General features: G+C 42.9%; 1 pseudogene; it reads left to right on the forward strand.

Moving 5' to 3' along the window:
* Positions 1-6,381: 6,381 nt before the first annotated feature.
* Positions 6,382-14,214, forward strand: LOC140772007 (uncharacterized; annotated as a pseudogene).
* The last annotated feature ends 337 nt before the right edge of the window (positions 14,215-14,551 follow it).

Below are 14,551 nucleotides of genomic sequence, written 5' to 3' on the forward strand. Positions count from 1 at the left end.
AGTCGTGGCAGGACTTTGCGGATGCGATTTGTGCTCGGTTCGGTCCAACCTAATACGAGGACTTTTAGGCTATGTTGACTAAGGTGACTCAGTCAACAATAGTTCGACCTTATCGGGAGGAGTTTGAGCAGATATGCAACTAAGTCACTAACTGGTCTAACTTGGTCCTAAAGAGTACCTTCATTAGTGGGCTCAGGTCGAACATTCAGGCTGAGGTTAAGGCTTTGAGGCCCACTACTTCTGACGAGGCCTTCTCCTTAGCTGTCTAGATGGACTCCAAGTTGGATCAGCTGAACTAGATTTGCAAGGAGGAGAGAAGAAAGATGGTCCAAGCCCACTAGAAATGGTATCTGCCCCGATTCAGCCTGCACCAACAGCTCAGCCTAACTAGAAGATGATCACAAGCCACTTCGTACCCAATGACTTGGAAGAGCGCCGAAGAAAAGGCTTGTGTTTTTACTATGATGACCAATTTACCCACGGTCATAAATGCAAGCGCTAGCCAGCTCAAGTCATGTTCCTGGGCGAACTCGAGGAAGACGAACCTGAATCCACTAATTGGCACAAGTTGTATGAGTACACGAACGTGAGTCAGTCACCTTGAGGACAAGGTGTCAGAAGCGTGGTGGATTATTACGATCTGACCAAATGGGTTAAATTGAGAGTTGAGTCGAATCTAGTTTAGTCATGTGAGCCATTAAGGGAAATCAAAATAAGTCATGACAGCCCTTAAGACAAGTCTAGTTTAGGCAAGTCCAAATAAGTCATGACAGCCCTTAAGGCAAGTCTAATTAAGTCAAGTAAGCCTTTAAGGCAAGTCTAATTTAGTCATGTAAGCTTTTAAGGCAAGTCCTAATTCGAGTCGTGTCAGCCTTTAGGGTTAGTCTAAGTAGGACTCATTGTACCCCACCTCTATATATAAAGGGCTGGGCTTATTTGTCAAGGGATGCAAGTAAATCCAAGCATTGAAATGGTATTCTAGCCTTGACTTTATCTTAAAAGTAAGAGTAAGATAACTTAGGAGTAGAAGTAAATTAATATCCCTTCATCACCACCATCGCTGCCCATCATCTTCCACACCATCATCACCTCCATCATCCCTCCTTTCACCCTCTCCATCCACAATCATTCACCCTAATCAAAGCCTACACTCCCTTGTTGCGGATCATCTCTAGTGGTTTGTAATAGTCAGCAACTGACCAAATTGTTAGGTGCCACGCACATGGCATATGGCCTTATGCCATGCATGTGTTTAGGGTTTTGGTGTTACACTAACTGTGCAAGATTTATAAGCAAAATCAATAACAACTGTCTCTCCTACTGGTGTGGCAATCAAAAGAATATCCTCTAAAGGTTCCATTAGTATATCAGTATGGCAAGCAAAAGAACCTGAAATAGAGGAATCTGTGGCACCCGAATCAAATAAAACTCTTGCTTTATGTGAAAATAATTTCAGAGTACCTGTGGCCACACCATTGGATGCCAAACAGTCGTGCTCCGTGATCGCGAAGATCTGGCCACCTCTAGACTTCTGCCCAGGTTGAGAGGCACCTGCCCCTCCAGTTCCTCTACCTCGGCCAACTGTAGAGGAAACCCCAATAGGAGTAGTTCTCAAATATGCAGCAGCTACATGTATTGATGATATGCCGGATACTTAACAAACCTAGGCTCTGATGCCACTCTAAAATGTAAAACCCAAACCATTTGGTTAGTTACTGACAATCAAATAAGCCTGTAATAACATCATAATTTTATCTAAAACATCTGAACTAAGAATAATTTAAGTCTAACTGTCAACAACATACAGATAACCCTACTTGGGCCCCACACAGGCCACAACACATCATCAAGAACTTTTCTCAACTACATATACACAACGGTGGTATATACATAATTATACAAGTACAAAGTTACCTGCTAAAATATAAGACAAAGATACAGATATACTTTGGAGGATGTCCACTAATACATTAGATAAGATAATCCATCTGACATATAACACTAACCACCACACTCTACTCCTCACTCACTGGCAAGACCTCTAAGGGGGTATCCTGCTCCTCTCGTTCATCTGGATTTTTGGAAAGAAGAAAACAAAGAGAGTCATGAGCTAAAGGCTCAGTGAATATACCTTACCCCGAATCAGTGAAGCCAAACAGAGAATTAATCAAGTACTGAATAATATAAATCAGAAAGAGTATTATGTCATGAATGGGTATCTGAATGTTTCTCAATAATACATAATTGAAAAGTAGATAACATATCATAACTGATAGAAGTATATAATCATCGACAATGAATAAATAGATCTCCATGTCATACTATCATCATAACTCTCTCTCAAATATGACACATGATGCATACCGACTATATCATGATGTCAAATGCACTGGTGTATAAATTATGATAATTACTGAATCGGTGAAATTCTCCGTATCACAATCACCACCAACATCTCGGTATACCATTATCATACTAGACCACTGTGCACAGTCAACACCCAGTACCCAGCCTCAACATCATATCTGAAGGCTCAAACCATACTCCGCGTCCCGCAAGAGTATCTCAAATATAATCATACCTCACTACCTGAACATCCATTCAGACCGGGCACCCACATAGTTAATAAAAACCTCGTGAGGATAACTCGTCACATATATCGTGGCAAACGGCATGTGTTTGATTGTCTGTGTGCACAGACTCAACTGACCTCAGACATAGGCCACGAGATATCGTATATCAGTGACCATAATCATCACTCCAGGCAACCCTGACCCCGGCGCCTACTCGGGTATCCTCACGCTTTCTATCAACTATCATATCAATCACATTTCGTGCTTTCCTTCTAAATGTCAGATCACATGCGTATATCCGGTACGATAACGAGTCAATGCATAACAGGAATTATGAGAAAAATGATGCAATGTAGACTCTAACCATGTATCTAACACATGCATACTCCTACTAATCTATCACATGCACACTCATACTAGAAGATCATTTTCATATAAAATCATAACAGTATAATTATCTCTATTTATTATCATCATACTCATATCTAAGATTAGCCTAATCAAATGCATGATAAAATATGTTTGACTGTAATCATATCTAGATAAAGTCATATAATTATGCTGGAGGCCAAAACATGCATGTACATACTATATACTATATCCTAATTTGAGAAAGGCTTCTAGGGGATAAGACTACTCACACCACTGCAAATACCAAACCACCACTTGTTCACACTGCTACGATAAGAATCAAGCCACGATAGCTAAGTCCACAGGGTCTTGAACAGGGGGGTCGAGATCTGAAATTATTTATAACAAATATGTCAGTCTTTTTATTAATTAAAATTAACCCGACAAAAAGATAGATTCTTGTTGTAATTATGTACACTTCATTTCTATACTGAAATTACACTTACCATGTTACTAGATATATCTATTCTTGACAAATTAAATTAAAGATCTAATTTAGATTAACTAAATAACATAAGTACTTTACATGTCTTTTTATTACCAGAGAAGGTAAAACGAACAGAGGAAAAAGAAGTAGAAGAAAGGAAGAAGAAGAAGAAGAAGGAGAAGAAGGGAAGGGAGGGAGGCTCACCTCGGTCGTAGCGGTGACAGCAGCAGGCCGGCGTCGATAAGTGAAGGAGAGAAAGAGAGAGCGAGAGAGAGAGAGAGAGAGAGAGGTGATTGGGAGAGAGAGGAGGGTAAGAGAGAGAGAGAGAATTAGTCTTTAGAGAGAGAGAGCTATAGAGAGAGATGGTGAGGATGGTGTTGTGACAGCGACGGTAGTGACGGCGGCAGTAGGCTGGTGTCGGCAAGAAAATATGTGAGAGAGAGAGAGAGAGAGAATATGTGAGAGAGAAAGACAGAGAGAGAGAGGGAAGGTGGTGGAGGAGGTGAGGCGGCAGTTGCAGCGGTGCCGGGCCGCCGCATCCAGTTGGCCCAGTTGTGGGCGCATGTGGTGCCCTCAACGTGCATCCACAATTTGCATGGCATGAGCTCGTGCCATGCAACACCAAAACTTTTTGTTTTTTTTTATCTCTTTTTTTCTTTATACAACTTATTTTACATTATTATTTTTATTATTATTATTTAATTTTTTTTGGGGGTATTACACAAGTCATCTGGAAGATCAAGTCGGTAGGCCACCTCGCCTACCCATTCAATCCCTTGGTATGGCCTAAAGTACCTATGTGCTAGCTTTTAGTTCATGATGGGTCGAACCGAGGTCTAGCCGTAGGGTCGAAGTTTGATGTAGACCCAATCTCCTATTGCGAACGTCCGCTCCTGGTGTTCCCGATTATAGATCTGCTTCATCTGGTTCTGTGCGGTCGCCAAGTTGGCCTTTAGTCGTCAGATTTGAGCATCCCTATCCACAAGGTTTTCCTCGATGTCCACGCATTCCATCTGTCGAGTCGGTGTGTATAGAGACAAAGGTAGGAGGCGGCCTACCACAAACTGCCTCAAAAGGCGTGGAGTTTATGGTAGAGTGGTGGACTGTGTTGTAGGCCCACTCCGCCCATGGTAATAAGTTAAGCCACTGCCTTGGCTGCTCTCCAGCATAGCACCATAAGTATTACTCCAAACACCGATTCAAGACCTCTGTCTGCCCATCCATTTGTGGATGGTATGCCGAGCTCATTCGGAATGTTGTGCCCTATAGACGAAAAAATTCTTGCCAGAACTGACTAGTGAAAACCGGATCTCAGTCGGACACTAAAGATTGTGGTATATCCCGTGAAGTTTAGCCACGTCGCGAACAAAACCTCCACGACCTTCCGTGCAGTGTAGGGGTGGGCAAGCGCAGATAATTGCGCATACTTGGAGAGGCAATCAACCACCACCATGATAACCGATCGGCCTTGGACAGTCAATAGGCCTTCAATGAAGTCTATTGAAATATCTTCCCAGATATGCTCGGGCACGGGAAGGGGTTGGAGAAGGCCGGCTGGTCAAGTCGAATCTGCTTTGGCTCGTTGGCAGACTTCACGTGTACCGATCCACCACCAATTGAGGCATAGTCACTTGTGGGTCCGAAAGATTCCCTCGTGGCCTACGAGGGGTGAGTTGTGGAAGTGGCTCAAAGCTGTTTGTAAGTCTACATTAGTTGGGATTAGGATCCAGTCACCCTTAAGCACTAGCTCGTCTCTCGTGCTGTACTCGATCTGACTTGATGGGTCTTGAGCCACCTGAGCTGCAAGTTCCACTAGGCTTGGGTCCTTCATGGTGGCAGCCCTAATCCGATCCAATAAGGGGAGGGTTGGAATCGATAGGGTGGCTAGCTCGGCAGCATCAGGTTGGTGCAAGAGTGCATCGGCTGCGCCGTTCTCTGAACCCTTTTTGTAGACCAAGGCATAGTCATACCTAAGCAACTTGGAGAGTCACCTTTGTTGTGTTGGAGTGTGGATCCTTTGCCTAAGTAGGGCAGACTTCTTTAATCAGTGCGCACTATGAACCACCTTTCGATCAGGTATGTGCGCCACTTACGAACAGCATGGACCACGGCTAACATCTCTTGCTCATACATCAACAATTGGCTCGACCATTGCTAGAGGGCCTTGCTCATGTAGACTATGGGTCACCCTTTTTGCATCAAAATTGTGCCGATACCTAACCCAGATGTGTCACACTCGAGAACATAGGTCTTGGTGAAATCTGGTAGGGCTAACAAGGGCACCTCAGTCATGGCTTGCTTGACTTCTTCAAATGCATGTTCCACCTTGTCGTCCCACTCGAACCCACCTTTGCGAAGTAAGTGAGGCTGCAATCTTCCCATAGCCCTGGATGAATTGACGGTGAGGCCGAGGAAGCCTCGGAGCTCCTTGGGCGTCTTCGGTCATGGCCAACGCACCATGCTAGCCCACCTTCGCGGGATCGGCCTCCACATCTACAGAAGAGATGAAGTGCCCTAGGTACTCAACTCGTGGCTGCCCCCAAAGGCACTTGCTTTTCTTCACCTTCAACCCGTGCGCCTATCCAGGCAAGACATAGCGCCTACTCTTCGCTGGTCCCACGAGCACTAAATGCCATCACTATCAAGGACCGATATCCAATACTAGTTATCGAGGAATTACTGGACAATTTAGCCAGTGCCACTATCTTCACCAAACTAAATTTGCAGGCCAGCTATCACCAAATTAGGGTTCGAGTGGCTGAGGTTCACAAGACAGCCTTTCAAAGCCGTGATGGGTATTACAAGTTCCTTGTAATGCCCATTGGCCTAACCAATGTTGCAGTAACATTTTAAAGGTTGATGAATTATGTATTTCCCCCACTCCTTCGAAGGTATGTTTTTCGTGTTTTATGATGACATCCTCATTTACAGCTAATCGAGAGAGGAGACCTACACCACCTATAGACAGTCATGGGGATACTACAAGCGCATGGGCTAAAGGTGAAGAAAAGCAAGTGCCATTGTGGGCAGCAACAAGTTGAATACCTAGGGGACTTCATCTCTTCTGCACATGTGGAGGCTGATACCAAAAAGTGGCTGGCATGGTGTGCTGGCCACGACTGAAGACGCCTAGGGAGCTCTGAGGCTTCCTCAACCTTACTAGTTACTACTGTTGATTCATCCAGGGCTATGGGAAGTTGCAGCCTCACTTACCTCCCTACTCCGGAAAGACAAGTTTGAGTCGAACAAGAAGTTGGAACAGGCATTTGAAGAACTCAAGCAAGCCATGACCGATGCCCTCGTGTTTGCCCTACCATATTTCACCAAGATCTTTTGTTGTCAAGTGCGATCCATAGCCTACATAAGCAAGGCCCTGTCTCAACGGTCACGCCAATTGTCGACATACAAGCAAGAGATGTTGTTAGCTGTGGTCTACGCTTATAAGCAAGTGGCACCCATACCTGATTGGAAGGTGGTTCATAGTGCGCACAGATCAAAGAAGTCTGCCCTACTAACTCAGGCAAAGGATCAACACTCCTACACAACAAAGGTGGCAAGTTGATCAAGTATGACTATGACTTTGTTTACAAAAAGGGTTTGAAGAATTGTGCAGCCCGATGTACTCTTGCACCAACCTAATGCTGCCAAACTAGCAACCATGTCGATTCCAGCCCTTCACTTCTTGTATCGGATCAGAGAGGCCACCTTGAAGGACCCAATCCTAGTGGATCTTGTGGCTCAATTGACTCAAGACCCATCAAGTCAGATCGAGTATAGCACGAGAGACAGACTCCTGCTCAAGGGAGATTAGATCCTAATCCCAACTAATGCAAACTTGCGGACCGCTTTGATTAGCCACTTCCATGATCACCCCTCAAGAGCGATGAGAGCATCTTTTGAACCCAAAAGCGACTAGGCCTCAATTGCTGGTGGATCAGCATGATATTTCAATGGACTTCATTGAAGACTTGATGGGTGGTTGATTGCCTCGCCATGTATTCTCACTTGTCAGCACTTGGCTATCCCTACACCACACAGAAGGTTGTGGAGGTCTTCGTACGTGATTTGGCTAAACTGACCGAGATTCGGTGTTCATTAGTCAATTCTGGCAATAATTCTTTCATCTATAGGGCACGACGTTCCGAATGAGTTTGACATACCATCCACAGACGGATGAGTAGACAGTGGTGTTGAACTAGTGTTTGGAGCAATACCTATGGTGCAACATTGGAGAGCAGCCAAGGTGGTGGCTCCAATTCTTACCATGGGCAGAATGGGCCTACAACACTACCTACCTTTCTGCCATAGATACTATGCCATTTGAGGCAATTTACGATAGGTCACCCCATACCTTGGTCTCCTACACACCAATTAGACCAACAAAATGCATAGACATTGAGGAAACCCAAGTGGATAGGGATGCTCAGATCTGATAGCTGAGGACCAATTTGGTGGCCGCACAAAACCGGATGAAGCATATCTACAATCGACAACACCAGAGTCAGATGTTCGTAGTACTAGATTGGGTGTATATCAAACTATAGCCATACCGTCATACCTCAGTTTGATCCATCATGAACCAAAAGTGATTGAACATGGCAAATAGGTACTTTGGACCGTACCAAGTGATTGAACGGGTAGGCGAGGTGACCTACCGACTTGATCGTCTAGATGATTTGTGAGTAGTAGTGTTCTATGTTTCAGCCTTGCGAGCCTGAGTTGCAGCAGAGATAGCTGTTGTGACCAACATACTCGATACAGCTACACATGACCAAGAGCCCATGCCACTTTGGGTTCTTGGGTAGACGAAAGATTGATCATACAAGTGGAATGGTCTAACCAACCAATGGGAGATTCGACTTGGGAGTCTGAGTTTGAGTTGATGCAACGCTTCCTAGTGTTCTTACCTTGAGGACAAGGTGGTCAGAAGCGTGGTGGAGTGATGTGATTCGGATTTGATCAGATCGATTCGCGGGGACATTGAGCTCGATTGGTCAAGTCTATCTATCCTTTAATTATTTCATGATCTTATCTTTTAGGCAAGTCTAGTATAATCATTTCATGATATAAACTTTTTAAGCAAGTCTAATATAATTATTTCATGATGTAAGCCTTTTAGGTAAGTCTAGTATAATTATTTCATGATGTAAGCCTTTTAGGCAAGTCTAGTTTAGTCATGTGAGCCATTAAGACAAGTCCAAATAAGTCATGACAATTCTTAAGGCAAGTCCAAATAGGTCATGACAGCTCTTACGATAAGTCTAGTTAAGTCAAGTAAGCCTTCAAGGTAAATCTAATAAAGTTATGTAAGCTTTTAAGATAAATCCTAATTCGAGTTGTGTTAGCCTTTAAGGCTAGACCTAGTGGGTTCCCAATCTCTATATATAGAGGGTTAGGCTCCATTATCAAGCATCCAAGCATTGTGATGTGCCTCATGTTGGGTCATTGGCTCTGAGTTTTGGGTCAATTAGTCCTTTTAGGTCCAAGGCTTTCCAAAGTACTCTTGAGCAACTCCTTGTAGAGAAAATGGATGGTATAGAAGACTTAGCAAAGAATGAAGAGGAGATCAAGCATAAAGGGACCACTTTGCTCATTTATGAGAGTAACTAACTTGGGTTAGATTTGTGCATGATTCAGCCCATTTTAGGACCATAAGAATATGGATTAAGTTTCCAATCTTCGTTCAGGGCTGTTGCATGTCTTCCCACCAGGAGTAAACAACCTTCTTCATGGAATTCCAATAGTTGGAGTTCAAAGCAAGCAGAAAAGGGGTCTCAAAGTAAACCCCTAGTGGAACCTTCAAGGGAAAAAGAGAAGTGATCCAAGCAGGACCTCCCAAAAGAAGTCGTGATGTTAAATCTTTCAAATGCCTTGGTCGCAGCCATATCGCATCCGAGTGCCCTAACAAAAGAGTCATGATCATTCAAGAAACTCAAGGAGAAGCAGTTAGTGAGGATGAAGCGGACTTGGAAGTGGAAGAAGATGACCCCAATGAAGTCACCATTGAATAACCTGATGAAGGAGAATTACTTGTAATTCGTCGTTCTTTGAATTTACAAGCTGTAGCTGAAGATGAGCAGCGGGAGAACATATTTCACACTTGTTGCACTACTAGCAACAAGCTGTGTGGAGTTATCATCGATGGTGGCAGTTGTGCAAATGTTTCAAACTCATTTAGTTTAGCTACACCAACATCCTCAACCTTACATACTTCAATGGTTGAACGATAGTGGCGAGGTAAAAGTTACAAAACAAGTTTTAATTCCTTTTTCTATTGGGAAGTTTTACAAGGATCAGGTTCTTTGTGATGTTGTTCCAATGAGTGCAAGCCATCTTCTTTTGGGAAGGCCATGGCAATATAACTGAAAGGCGATTCATGATGGCAACAAAAATACTTACTCATTTTCCTTGAATGGTAAGAAGATAACTTTGGCTCCCCTAAGCCCACAGCAAGTACAGAAAATCAAAAAAGAGAAGGGAGAAAGGAAAAACAGTTTCTTTGTGGGCAAGGAAGAAGTTGAGCAATCACTGAATTCTTTAGAACCATATCTTATATATGCCAAGAAAGTCTCATCTCTTGAAGAAAGTCCCCAGAAATAGAAGGACTTCTGTCTTAATTTGTTGATGTGTTTCCTGCAGAATTACCAAAAGGGGCTACCACCAATTAGAGGAATTGAGCACCAAATTGACTTTATTCCACGAGCTGTCCTTCCAAATCGATCAGCCTATAGGAGCAACCCTGAGGATGCCAAAGAGCTTCAACAATAAGTTGCTGAGTTTTTGGAGAAAGGCTATGTTGGTGAATCAATCAGTCCTTGTTTAGTACCAATCCTTCTGGTACCAAAGAAAGATGGCAGCTTGAGGATGTGTGTTGACAGCAGAGCCATCAACAAGAGCTGCCGAGCTGCGTGGTTCAAAGGTTTTCTTAAAGATCGATCTAAGAAATGGTTACCATCAAATCTACATGAAGGAAGGAAATGAATGGAAGGACTGCCTTCAAAACAAAATGCGGGTTATATGAGTGGTTGGTAATGCCATTTGGTCTATCAAATGCACTGGGTACTTTTATGAGGTTGATGGACCATGTGCTACGTAAATCCATTGGCCAATTTGTTGTGGTGTATTTTGATGATATTTTAATCTTTAGCCGAACATTTGAGGATCATGTGAAGCACCTTCATGAAGTTTTCAGGTCCTCCAACAAGAGAAGTTGTATGGAAATCAGAAGAAATGTAGTTTCTTCAAAGATAGAGTGATGTTTCTCGGCTCTGTTGTTTCTCATCTTGGAGTGGAGGTTGATGAATAAAAGGTTAGAGCTATAAGAGAATGACAAACTCCAACTAGCATTTCGGAGGTAAGGAGCTTTCATGGTTTGGCTTCTTTCTATTGGAGATTTGTCAAGAATTTTAGTTTTATACTTGCTCCATTGACTGAATGTATTAAGAAGAATAGAGAATTTGCATAGAGTGAAGCAGCACAAAAGAGTTTTCAACTAATCAAGGAGAAGCTTTGCACTGCACCAGTACTAGCACTTCCAGAATTTTTGAAGACTTTTGAGATCGAATGTGATGCTTCCCGGGTGGGAATTGGAGCTGTCCTAATTCAGGAGAAGAGACCAATAGCTTACTTTAGTGAGAAAATAAATGCTGCTCAATTGAACTATTCCATTTATGAAAAAGAATTTTATGCACTAATCCGAGCATTGGAGATTTCGCAGCATTACTTACTTCCAAAGGAGTTTGATATATACACAGATCATGAATCTTTGAAACATTTAAAGGGGCAAAGCAAGTTGAATCGAAGGCATGCTAAATGGGTCGAGTTCTTAGAGTCCTTTCCTTATATCAAGTACCAGAGTATCTATGCTTAATGTTAAATTGTTGGGGCTGGGAATAATTAAAGGATAGTACTCAGAGTATCTAGATTTTGGTATTATCTATGCAGCTCGTGAAAGGGGGGCTATGAAGGGGTTTTATAATTATAAACATGAAGAATTCCTCCTCAAATCAGGAAGGTTATGCATTCCAAGGGGTTCAATCCGGGAGCTCTTAGTAAGGGAGGCACATGACGGTGGACTGGCGGGGCATTTTGGAGAAAAGAAAACCTTGGATATACTCAAGGAACACTTTTATTGGCTGAGGTTAATTAAAGATGTGCACAAAATAATTGAGCGTTGTGTTATCTGCAAGAAGGCAAAAAAGCATGGATTGAATATGGCTCTTCCAGTTCGAAACCATCCTTAGATGGATGTGAGCTTGGATTTTGTGTTAGGGCTGCCACGGACTCAGCAAGGAAGAGATTTAGTTTTCGTTGTTGTTAACAGATTTTCAACTATGTCGTACTTCATTCCTTGCCACAAAACTGATGATGCTTCTCTTATTGCGGATTTGTTCCTTAGGGGAGATTGTTCGCTTGCATGGAGTTCCAAGGAGCATAGTTTCAGACCGGGATGCCAAATTTTTTAGTTATATTTGGAAGACCTTGTGGAAAAAGCTAGGCATCAAACTTCTGTTTAGCACATCATGTCATCCTCAAGGCCAAACTGAAGTGATAAATAGAACTCTTTCTTCTTTGCTTCGTACTATTGTTCATAAACATTTGAAGAACTGGGATGAGTGTCTGCCTTTTGTTGAGTTTGCTTACAACAGAAGTTTGCATAGGACTACTAAACATACTCCTTTTGAGGTATTTTATGAGTTCAACCCAAATACTCCACTTGATCTATTATCAATTCCTTCTATTACCAATTCCTGCGTAGATGGCACACAAAAGGCAGAATTTATCAAAACAAATGCATCAGAAGGTTAAAAGCAGATTGAGCAGCAAAATGCAAGTTACGAGAAGGCTGCCAACAAAGAAAGGAAGCCAGTTAGCTAAAATCCAGGAGATTTAGTTTGGATACACTTGAGGAAAGAAAGACTTCCAAGCAAGAGAAAATCCAAACTCATGCCCCGAGCCGAAGGACCTTTCAAGGTGTTGGAGAAGGTAAATGAGAATGCTTACAAGATTCAATTACGAGGCGACTACAATATATCTACAACTTTCAATATTAGAGATTTAACTCCATACTTTGAAAATGATGACTTTTTTTGGATTTGAGGACAAATCCAAATCAACCCAAGGAAGATGATGTGCCTCATATTGGGTCATTGGCTCCTAGCTCTGGGCCAATTACTCGTTCTAAGTCCAAGGCTTTGTAAAGTACTCTTGAGTAACTCCTTCTAGAGAAATGGGCGGTATAGAAGACTTGGCAAAGAACGAAGAGGAGATCAAACATAAAGGGACCACTTTGCTCATTTGTGAGGGTAACTAACTTGGGTTACATTTGTGCATGATTCGGCCCATTTTAGGACCAGAAGAATACGGATTAAGTTTCCATTTTTTGTTCATGTTTTAGTGCCTTTTCAGTTCCTTTGACTTAGTAAGTGTGCTGGCTGTTTATTATTGTTTAGTGGCCATTTTTTTTATCTTTTGGGGAATGTAATATGTTTGGCATTGAAAAGGCTTGTTTTGGAAGTGGCACGGACATGAAATGAGTTCAAAAATTCTCTTGCTTAAGAGTCACGAAATTCTCATCTAAACATTGGTTTAGTGGTGAATCATCCATCGCTTCTTATCACTCACCTTCTCCTCCTTGAGTGTGACGAATTACCATAACAGAATTTGTTTGTGGCGTTCCAAAATTTTCAAACAAAGGCTGTTCGTCCTTCTCTTTTTATTTCTTCCTTTTGTAGCTTGTGAAGGCTCATCACATTGAGAAATTATTCTAGCCTTGAGTTTATCATAGGAGTTAGATAACCTAGAAGTAAAAGTAAATTAATCAATCTCCCTACACCATCACCATTGCTGCCCTTCATCTTCCTCACCATCACCATCACCGTCACCACCACCATCATCCCTCTTTCCACCCTCTCCATCTACCATCATTCACCCTAATCGAAGCCTACACTCCCTTATTGCAGATCTTTTCTAGTCGATCCATAACATGTCTCATGGGCTCAGAGGCAGTTCGAGGTTGAGGTGGCCGATTTGGGATTGGCAGAACCCACCTCGGATGCACCATGCCCGAGATGTGGTCCAAGTCAGTTGCTGGGTCACTTCAACTCCCATATCTGCTCCATCATTTGTTCCTCTGAGAAGGTTTCTAACAAGGTCATAAGGTGAGTAGCTTTGACCTCCACTTGGATATCATGACAAAATCTAGAGGTGAAAGTGCTTTTGTGAGCTGAGTTCAACCACCCATGGACTCAATTACTAATTCTTTCAAAGTCCTCTTAATAAACTCTTATAGAGTTCTATTGTGTCAACTTTGTCAAGATGGCTTGGAAGTCCTCTTAGTCGGATGGTCCGAAAAGCACATAGTGCATCGGTGAACTCATCTATCAAACAGTTGCATGCATTAATCGACTTGAAACCATCGAACTCTACATCTTCAAGATGGAAGGAGGCCAGTAGCAGTGGTCAGGGGTCCCTTGATAGCTGAAGAATTGCTTCTCTCGGTAGATCCAATCAAACAGATCACCTTCGCCGAATTTTGGAAAATCTACTCGAATGGCTCATGGTTGACTGGTTGTAGTGCTTAATCGTGTCCGTTCTCATGTCCTTGGTGCAGCGGCTCGTAAGGATGGACTCTTGGTTGATGAGGGTGTTCCTTCCACTCCTCCCAAGGGTCCTCCTCTAGATATGGGGCCATGGGCCCTTAGACGCGGAAGTGGAAACTCGGTACATTGGTCGGACCTGTGGTACAACATGATGAGGCAATGGTGCCAGAAACATTGGTCCTTGCTGGACTTGATCTTTTGAGGTGGTGAACGCTCCTTTGGCCTTTGATAATGATCATGAGGTGGACAACGCCGATCTAGTTTAGCTAAGGTTGATGGAAGCACTACAAAGCTGCGGCCATAACCGGTTCATCGGTGGATGTGGGTGGTTCAGGATCGGCAACGATATTGCAACCATCCTTGGAGCATGAGTACCAAGGTTTGCAATTAATCGGCATGGCCCTCCGTCAAATCTTGTGAACATGGTGGAGACCGCAATCTAGATGGTATTTCTTGTTTTGTCTCCATGACTTGTCTTACGATCCGACCACATGTTATGACCCAAGCCCAAGCTGATCTAGCCTAGCCAAGCAAAATGC

This window comes from Typha angustifolia, chromosome 12 (assembly GCF_048772165.1).
Source record: "Typha angustifolia cultivar Huaian chromosome 12, ASM4877216v1, whole genome shotgun sequence".
In the NCBI taxonomy this organism is placed as follows: domain Eukaryota; kingdom Viridiplantae; phylum Streptophyta; class Magnoliopsida; order Poales; family Typhaceae; genus Typha; species Typha angustifolia.